The following is a 10,061-nucleotide window of genomic DNA, read 5'->3' as shown; positions in this document are numbered from 1 at the left end:
GATGATGGACGTGATCCAACAGATGTCGGCCAAAAAGCTTACGAACGAGCAAGTAAACGTGAAAGTTAATATAATTAAGTATAGGGTTAGTGAAGGCTACGGCTTAAGGAAGCTAGGTGTGAGTTTAATTGTAAAATTATAATCGTTTATATAGAAAACGAGATTAGGGTTCAAAGCGTGGATAATAAGCTACGACCCAAGTTCTAGAACCTTCTAAACGTAATTGAATGAGGGATTATGGCCGGCTAGATGTGAATTAGGGTTTAGGAACACCTAATTAAACGTTGGTTGATGGATTTGGGCTCAAGAACAAGTTAGGGTTGATAATTAAATCAATTTGGGTTCGGGTTGGGTTTGGATCCAAGTATAAACGGGTTAGATGAAAAAAAAATGAATAATAATATAACATACATTTATTTAATAACGATTAAGTAATAAACATGCACTAACTTTATTGATTAAAATAATCCGAATAACAAAACGGGTCGGGTTCTAGTTCGTAAATCCAAACGAGAAAAACCGGGTTATTACAACACCCCTACGATGGAATCGAAAACACGGATTGTTTGGGAGTATCATAAAAAGGTTTCGCATCAAAGATTATTTTATTCATAATAAATCTTATGGTAAAAGGTGTAGAGATTACTATCTTTCACCATCATATCCTTTTTTTGTCGTTTCTATCGTTCTTTTCTTGTGGATAAGAATATTTAATCATGTTAACTTGAATAAGTAATTCTTCACAAATACTACCTGACAGCTGGTATAAAAGAGTTTTATGTTGCAGCTCGAATGCGTCAATGAAATATCATGAGGCTGAGGTTACGGGTCGGATGATAACATTTTTGCTCATTTCTTAAAACAGGTCAAAATGGTGCATGTATTACAGCATAGTGCTTGCATAGATGTGTGATTACTTTTCTTTGATATTGAAATTTTTTTGTATTATGGACGGCAGTATAAATTTTTAGTTATATAACAAACGACAACTAGAAAAATGTGGCTAGCAAAGAAGTCGGGACATATTTATAAGCATACGTATGATGTTGGTGTATAAAAGAATATCACTATGGTACCGCCTCCTTTTCATTTTGTATATTTTTCTTATTACGCAAAGTTACATTTATTTATGCGAGATGTACATGTTGATTTTTTGCTTTGTTACTGACAGATTTTGGGCCCACACGTTTTGAAATGGCTATGGTTGTCTGCATCGAGTAATGCCAAAGATGGAACGAGCTTTCCTACTGTACATGATAGCTTATAATGTCATTAATATGCCATATTTAATATATTTTTTTATAAGTTTTGTTAATTTTTGAAATGTAACATGATAATGGAGTCAATAGGTGATGAGGTTAATGGTGTTAGTGTTTGATTTGTTTGTGTTGTTTTGGATTTTGTGTCACTCATTAGCTTAGATGAAGATTGTTGCTTTGAAGTCAGAATATTTCAAAGTGTTTTGTTGGATGAAATTCAAATTATAGACAAGAATCGCAGGTAAAGGTGATAGCTACATGACGAACAAAGATTGACTATTTTTGGTTTGGTTTATTAGGCTATTATGTGTCGTAGATGGACTATATCGGGGACGAGTTTTGATACGTAGCGTAATGTCAACAAAGGAGCTATTTTCATTTATTGATGCATATAAACAAACCTATCCTAAGACAAAGAGTCAATCTATAAACTTAAATCCAACGCTACTATAAAACTATCCATCTCAACTGAAGTAATCCAAACATAAGTTATTGATGCATATAACCTTTAATACAAATTCTATAAATCAAAGTTTACATTTAAGTATAAACCTAATATAATAATCGAAAACCATACATATTTTAATATAAAAAGTTATGTATTTATAATAATATAAAAAAAATTCTTAATAAAACCGCGTAATACACGGGCTAAAAGCTAGTTATATATATTTATAGAATTTGAACTTTGGTTTCTTATAATTACACTTTTGAACATGTACAGTAATTAATCATTGTTTATTCAAGCAAATACTATCATCATCTTGACCCTATCCTACTCAAAGCTACTTCAAGTGTTTAACTATCATACTTTTTGTACAAGAATCAACAATTGCAACTTAACCACAACCAACGCTTTAATTCGTTGGTTGACTTTTCTTCTTCCTAGCCAACTTCTAAGTTCAATGTATTTTAAACTACTATAACAGAAGGACTAAAATACTAAAATCACTAATCAAGCGTGCACTACTACATCATTTCTGGTTAGAATTCGCACATAATTACCAACCAAACCACTAAAAAGAAAAAGATAAATATTTAATTATAACCGTTACCGACTGAATTCGAAACTCGTGAATGCTCGACAAATATAATCATCGACGACGGATTACTGACGGACATCACCCATGTAAACCAACTTAAATTTGATATTTTTTCTTTTTAACCTTTTTCCAATGGATATTTTATATTCGTAAATTCATTTATAAATAATAAATTCAACTTCAACTCTCACAAGTCACTACCCAAACACCACTATTATACAAAGAATTGAACAACTCCACTTAATTTCCTAATCTAATTAACAAAATTAATAAATCCAAACACTCAAAATCTGTGTATACTAATCAATCAAATTATCCAATAACTAAAACTTATTATCCGAACCAAACAGCCGGAATTTTTTAGCCCGGTGAGGGCTCTCCACCTCATCATCGTTAAAAACATTTTCGGGCAAGGCCGGGAGGTTCAAGTCAAAGCCGCGTTGACTATGATTCGACACGGTACCTTCATAGTGATACCTTTTATGTCCACCCAACGCTTGTCCCCTAGGAAAACACCTATGACATATAGAACACTCATGACTCTTCCCACCACTTGTTGAGGTTGTTACAACAACCAACGACTGCTCCACGTCAGCTTTACCAGCCCCGTTATTATTATTATTTTTCCTATGGCTAGCTTTATGTCCACCAAGAGCTTGATAAGATCCAAAACCCTTGTTACACACGTTACACTTGTAAAAATGCCTCGAGTCATCAGGACAGTGATCATGATCACGTGATCATGATCACGTGATCATGATCACGTGTGTTGCCACGTGCTAGAAGCATGAGGCAGAGAGCAAGGTATTGTTCTTCGGTGTCGATGCGTGGTTGTTTGGATCGTTTGCCTTTGGTCCATGATTCATGGAGATGGTTAGAGGTTGGAGTTGGAGAGTTTAGAGCTTCGAGTGCCATTGAATTGAAGTTGTGAAGGATAGGATGAATGAATATATGGTGAATTGGGTGGGTGTATATAAGAGTGAAGGTATAGGGGTAGAGTGTGGAGAAAGTTGAGTGACAAGTGGTGCAAGTGTAGTCGGTTATGAAGCTTTGCGTGTTGAAGTCACTTGTGTGCGTGTGATAAACGGCTGGCTACCCAACTATCTCATAAATAAATAAATAAATAAATAAATAAATAATAAACAACTAAGTCTTGCTTTCCAAATTAATAAGATCAGAAATAAGTGTATGCATACATACCATGTCATTAAAGCTATCGGGTGGTTTACCCAAGTACTCATTCAACCAATTAATAGGATAGTGTCATCTTAATTAAAACGACCCGGCCAAAACTATCCAATTTAAAAGGGTGGTAACCTTAAGTACCTACTCAATAATTAACAATGGGATAGTGTCACCTCTCATCATCCCAAACCATCCCAACTACTAGCTATCGAGTTCCAATACCCGCTCCAACTACCCACTCCTTCTACTCGGATAAAAGGGAAAGGGGGGATACCACCCTAGAAATCGGGAAAATCGTATATAGAGTTATACTGTGATTTTAGATGTGATACGTATGTCAGTCTATTAACCTTTCATCATTTTCTCTTTTACTATGTATGTGTATATCTTCAAGATATTTGTATAAGTGCTTACGTTGTTATTGTAGTAACTAAAAATTGGTTTTATAGTGAATGTGTTTTATGTATATAAACAAGGTTAGATACTCATGTACAACACAAGTTTAACAAATTTAATTTTATAAACATTCGAAATATAAATAAAAAGAAGTCTTGATAAACAAATTTGAGCATTAAATATAAAAGGTACAAACATACATACCGGTAAAATAATATATATATTTTTTAATAATACATTTATCACAAAACATGCAAAATATTAAATGATCGAACACAAAATAAATGTTTGTTAAAAAATTAAGTGTGAATAATAAATACAATAATGCATAATCAACCCAATTCTAGAATATTGAATTAGTTGGTCTTCTAAAATGGAACCGTACTTCGACCATTAAAAGTTGGTGCAATTTATAAAACTGTTTGCCAAGTACTAGGGGTGTTTGCAGTCCGGTTTTGACGGTTTTAGGTCAAACCGTAAACCAAACCGTTAGTAACGGTTTTTTATTCCCAAAAACCATAACCGAACCGTTGAACTTTAAAACCGAACCAAACCGAACCGTTAATAACGGTTTGGTTCCGGTTTGGTTTCACAGTTTAGGCTTTTTAAGGTTAAAATAATGAAATAGAAAATGGCTTGTTAATCAATTTCATTGCATAATGCATATCGTGCTTCCATTGCAGGGCCTTATAAGCACCATGAAATTGATAGGGAAACAATCATTTAAAGCTTGTTAAACTAATTCATTAAAGCTTTTTCTTTTTTCCTTACGTGTGTGTTGAATGAAATGTCAAATGATAAAAGCCATTTTGTTAAATAAAACAATTTCTTTTCAAGTGTAATAATCTTGAAGTTTTATTTATATACTTGTTTAAACTTCACTGTTATGTAGAACAAGAAAAAAGAATCAGTAGAAGCAATTGAAGCAGATACATAGGAGAACAAACAAAATATTATACAAATAGATCACTAAACCAGTCAAATTTTAGACAATCAAATACCTATAATATACAATATAAAAAAGATTAAATAAATTAATAGCGCACGGTCCGGTTCGGTTTTATACGGTTTGAAAGTTTTAAAACCGTAAACCAAACCGTTCGTTACGGTTTGAAAAGTTTGAAACCGACCGATCGAAAGATAACAAAAAAACCCGACCGTGAAACCAAACCAATGAATGGTTTGGGCGGTTTCACGGTTTGAAACCGAACCGTGAACACCCTTATTGCCAACAGAAGATTTTCTGGGCATTCTTCATATACTTGGGTTTTGCATTGTTGTTAGGTAGTGCAGGCCTATAAATAAGTAGCATGAATTCTTTTGGAAATGTTCTTCAAACTTAGGAAAGTAAGGTTTAAACACGCTTACTTGGATCTTCATTCCCTGAAAGTTTAACCTAGTTGTGATAGCTGAATATTAAAGAAATAAAAAAATGGTGTTAAATATTTAGCTTCTCATCATTAAAATCATTTCAATTTACCAAATTTCGTTAGCACATGAGTTGTTTGGTTTTTTATCTGTTGTCTCTCAATTTAAAAAAAAAAAAAAAATTGGCCCCGTTACGTATTAGAGACATTGATAGAAGAATTAATTACATAATTTGTTGTGTATGGTAATTAATAAAATATTACAATATATGATAATCAATGCAGGAAAATAGAAAAACATACTTGGGTGGTTAAAATGTTTTACCAAAAGAAGTAGAAGAGTTAATCCTAAATGTTTTTGTCATCATGCTATGGTATTTATAACATTATAGAATTATGAATCATTTAATGAGTTAATCGGTAATTTGAAAACAGAACAATTATTTTGAGTATGAATCAATCAACTTTATTAATTTTTAAAAAGTTATAAGTTTATATATTATGGTTAGTAATGTATGTAAGCAATTGCAATTGGTGGTGGTGGGGGGGAGTCTTAGGAATAGGGCAGCAACTTGCACGTTTTTCATATGTTTGACACCACTTAGTGTAGAGGTAGGGTACCAAAAAGACCCAAATACCCTTAAATATTACCCGCGGGTCATAGAGTGTTGGGTTTCTATGGAGATTTTAAACTTAGTTAACCATTTAACTAGTCATTAATTAAGGCGGAAGCGTGATGTCATTAAATTTTATGTACATATATCCAAATATATATATTACAAGTTCATATGTGTGTTAATCTATGAATAACCCTTGAGTTTGTGTTTCAAGATTACCATTAATCTTAAGATTAGAAACCCGAGACTAAGGATCAAATAATACGGGAAAAACTAAACTATCAAAGCTATAAACACTTACATTCTTAACCCTTTAAGAGTGTAGTTGAAGTTGAAGTAGATGATGATGTTTCTTGGCTAGCTTTCAAGGAGAAAACCTCAAATGGTTCGTACCCCGAGCCTCCAATACACACCAAGCTATGTTAGGGAGCTTGAACACTTGAAACCGAAAACCGAATCCTCTTCCTTTTGCTTCTTCGGCCGAACCAAGAAGAACAAGAGAGAAAAGTTGGTTTGCTTACTTGAAAGTCATCTTGGTTACTTGTTTTAATATCTATATATATTCCCATTCAAAACATGATCAAATCTTTTCATATATGGAGTTAGTATTTGGTCAAGTAAAGATCACTCAAGCTCCACCAAAACCATGACAAAGTTTGACCAAATCTTTGGGGTGAGGGGCCCACCCAAAACCGGCCCCAAAATATATATATATATATATATATTTATTTATTTATTTTTTTTTTAATTTTTATATATTTTATACTTTATAAAATATATAAACACCCTATCTTTTATAAACCATTTTATAAAAGAACACATAGTTAAATAATCATTCCAATAATAATTATTTGAATAAATAAATTAACCAATTAATTTATTTAACACTTTCAAGTAAGTATTCAGAACCCGATTTTCTGAATGTGTCGTGTTCTGTATTTGTCTTATAGATCTTATCTTAACAAATACATAATTGGTGTGTGTCTAACTCGTTATTGGGTATGACCCGACTTGGATCAAACACAACTAGCCACATTAACCTAATTATGTGTCTCGGGCATACGGTATTCCAACAATCTCCCACTTGCACGTGACTCATAAGAAGTTAATGCTAATGGTGAATACCGCCTAACAACAGGTCACCACCCTTAGTGTGTTTGACTAAGTGCCATTCAATAACATCATCCCCTTCAAGTCCATACTTGATATGATATAGGTAAGTCTTATCATTACATCCCTTTGTTACTAGATGTCCTGTCAAATCGAAGAGACACAGAGTGATCATTCTTTCAATGATTTAACTTAACAGGCCTTAGACATCTAAACTCTCAACACATAAGAGGAACAAATCCCATCTTGACTGCATACACCCTTGTTGACATCTCGTATGATATCTGAGCTCTTTCTTACACGTTATCGTGTTACCGAAATAACAAAGAAGAGAGTCAAGTTATCAGACTTGATGAAAAACCAGATCCAATATGCATCTCAGGTCAAAGGACACAATGATACTCGCCTTTACTCAAGGATTACTTATGATCAGTTACACTAACTCCATGCAGTGATTCTTGAGAGCGGGTCAGTCCAATATTTGTATCCCACAAATATCTATGAACTTTGGTGGCAAACCTATGCCCTATATTCATCACATGAATATCAACCAATCCGGGTTCATAATAGTCTTACCTTCATACTTGTTCCCACAAGTATGATCGACTACGGACGTTTAGAACAACATAAGTCATTCATGGATTAAACATGCAAATATAGAACATAATTCATTGAATAATTAAAGCATAATTAATTTTCATGAGATACCCATTACATTCGTTCTTATACAAACACTAAACACAGATTAAATCCACTCACTAGAATACCGAAGTCCTAATGCACAAACATGACCCTCATGCTTTGGCCTATCGAGGAGCTTCGTGAGTGGGTCCGCAATATTTTGATCGGTATGAACTTTATGAATACATATCTTTCCCTTTTCAACTTCATCCCTTATGTAGTTGAATCTGCGCTCAATGTGCCTCGTTTTCTGATGAGCACGAGGCTCCTTGATCTGTGCAATAGCACCCTCATTGTCACAGAATATCTCTAGGGGCTCCTGAATGGTAAAGATAATCCCTAGATCCATGATGAACTTTTTCATCCATGCAGCCTCTTGGGCTGCCATTGAAGCGGCGATGTACTCAGATTCTGTAGTGGATAACGCGACAACATCCTGCTTCGAACTCTTCCAAGAGACAGCGCCTCCATTCAAAATGAAGACATATCCCGACTGTGACCGAGAATCATCTCGGTCAGTTTGGAAACTCGCATCCACGTAACCCTTTACGACGAGTTCCTCCTCACCAGACCCATATATTAAAAACATATCCTTAGTCCTTCTAAGGTATTTTAATATATTCTTGACAGCCATCCAATGACTGTCACCTGGGTTGTGCTGGTATCTACTCGTTATACTTAAAGCATACGAGACGTCCGGTCTGGTGCACATCATTGCATACATAATAGATCCTATTGCCGAAGCATAAGGAACATGCTTCATCCTATCCTGCTCTTCCTTAGAGCTAGGACTTTGGGATGAGCTTAACACGGTTCCTCTAGGAATAGGTACCAAACCTTTCTTAGAGTTTTCCATCCTGAACCTTTTCAGGATTTTATCAATGTACGCACTTTGATTGAGTCCGATCAATTTCCTTTGTCTATCCCTATAGACCTTTATTCCCAAGATATATGTCGCTTCTCCAAGATCCTTAATTGAGAAACGACTACTTAACCACGCTTTAACGCTCTCCATACTTGGTATATCATTTCCAAATAAAAGTATATCATCGACATACAAAATAAGGAACATGATTATACTCCCACTAGCCCATTTATACACACACGCCTCATCACCGTTTTGGACGAAACCAAACGCTTTGATTTCTTCATTAAAACGATGATTCCACATCCGTGATGCTTGTTTCAACCCGTAGATTGATTTCCTTAACTTACATACTTTATCAGGATTAGATGGATCGACAAAACCTTCAGGCTGAACCATATGGACATCTTCCTCAAGATATCCATTAAGAAAAGCGGTCTTGACATCCATTTGCCATATCTCATAATCAAAATGAGCTGCAATGGCAAATAATATCCTGATCGACTTAAGCATCGCGACCGGCGAGAAGGTTTCATCATAATCAATCCCTTGAGTTTGCGTGAAACCTTTTGCTACAAGTCGTGCTTTGTAAGTATCTAAATTTCCATGCATATCGGTCTTCTTCTTGAAGACCCACTTACATCCAACCATTTTGGAGTTAAGTGGACGATCAACCAATTCCCAAACTTGGTTATCGTGCATGGATTGCATCTCGGCGCTCATGGCTTCAAGCCACTTTTCACAATCGGGTTGTGACATAGCATCTTTGTAGGAGATCGGTTCATCCGAATCGACCAAGTAGCAATTATCCACGAGAAATCCATATCTCTCGGGAGGTTGACTAACCCTACTAGATCTGCGAGCAACGTGTGTATGATCAACCATTTGATCACCTTCAACATCCTCGTGTTGAAAGCTAGTATCGACCAACTGTGTATCATCCAGTGATTCTTGAACCTCTTCAAGTTCCACTCTCTTTTCACTAGGTCCTTCCATAAGGAACTTAGTTTCTAAGAAGTATCATTTGCGTGAAATAAACACTTTTTGTTCACTAGGATCATAGAATATATATCCTCTATCATCCTTTGGGTATCCTATGAAGATACACCTGATGGATCGAGCCTCAAGCTTATTTGGGGTGTCACGTTTAACATAAACTATGAATCCCCATACCCTTAAATATGAAAAGGATGGAACCTTTCCATGCCACACTTCATAGGGTATTCGATCCACCTTTTTGGTCGGGGCCATATTCAAAATACGAGCCGCTGTAAGTAGCGCATATCCCCAAAATGATGGTGGTAGTGAGCTTCGTGCCATCATTGATCGAACCATGTCCAACAGTGTTCGATTCCTCCTCTCGGATACTCCGTTATGTTGAGGAGTACCAGGAGGAGTGAGCTGTGAAACAATTCCACAATCTCTAAGATGACTTTGAAAAGCATCACTTAGGTATTCGCCTCCTCTATCGGAGCGGAGTACCTTGATTGTTCGGTCGAGCTGATTTTGTACTTCATTTTGAAATTCCTTGAACATTT

General features: G+C 35.2%; 1 pseudogene; it reads right to left on the bottom strand.

Annotated features, from left to right (window-relative positions):
- Nucleotides 1-2,488: 2,488 nt before the first annotated feature.
- Nucleotides 2,489-3,283, bottom strand: LOC143580304 (zinc finger protein ZAT10 pseudogene; annotated as a pseudogene).
- Nucleotides 3,284-10,061: the final 6,778 nt, after the last annotated feature.

Source organism: Bidens hawaiensis, unplaced genomic scaffold (assembly GCF_021521415.1).
Source record: "Bidens hawaiensis isolate Kalapana, Puna unplaced genomic scaffold, B.hawaiensis_p1.1 tig00030313_1, whole genome shotgun sequence".
Classification (NCBI taxonomy): Eukaryota; Viridiplantae; Streptophyta; class Magnoliopsida; order Asterales; family Asteraceae; genus Bidens; species Bidens hawaiensis.
This window is presented reverse-complemented; position numbering and strand designations above follow the sequence as displayed.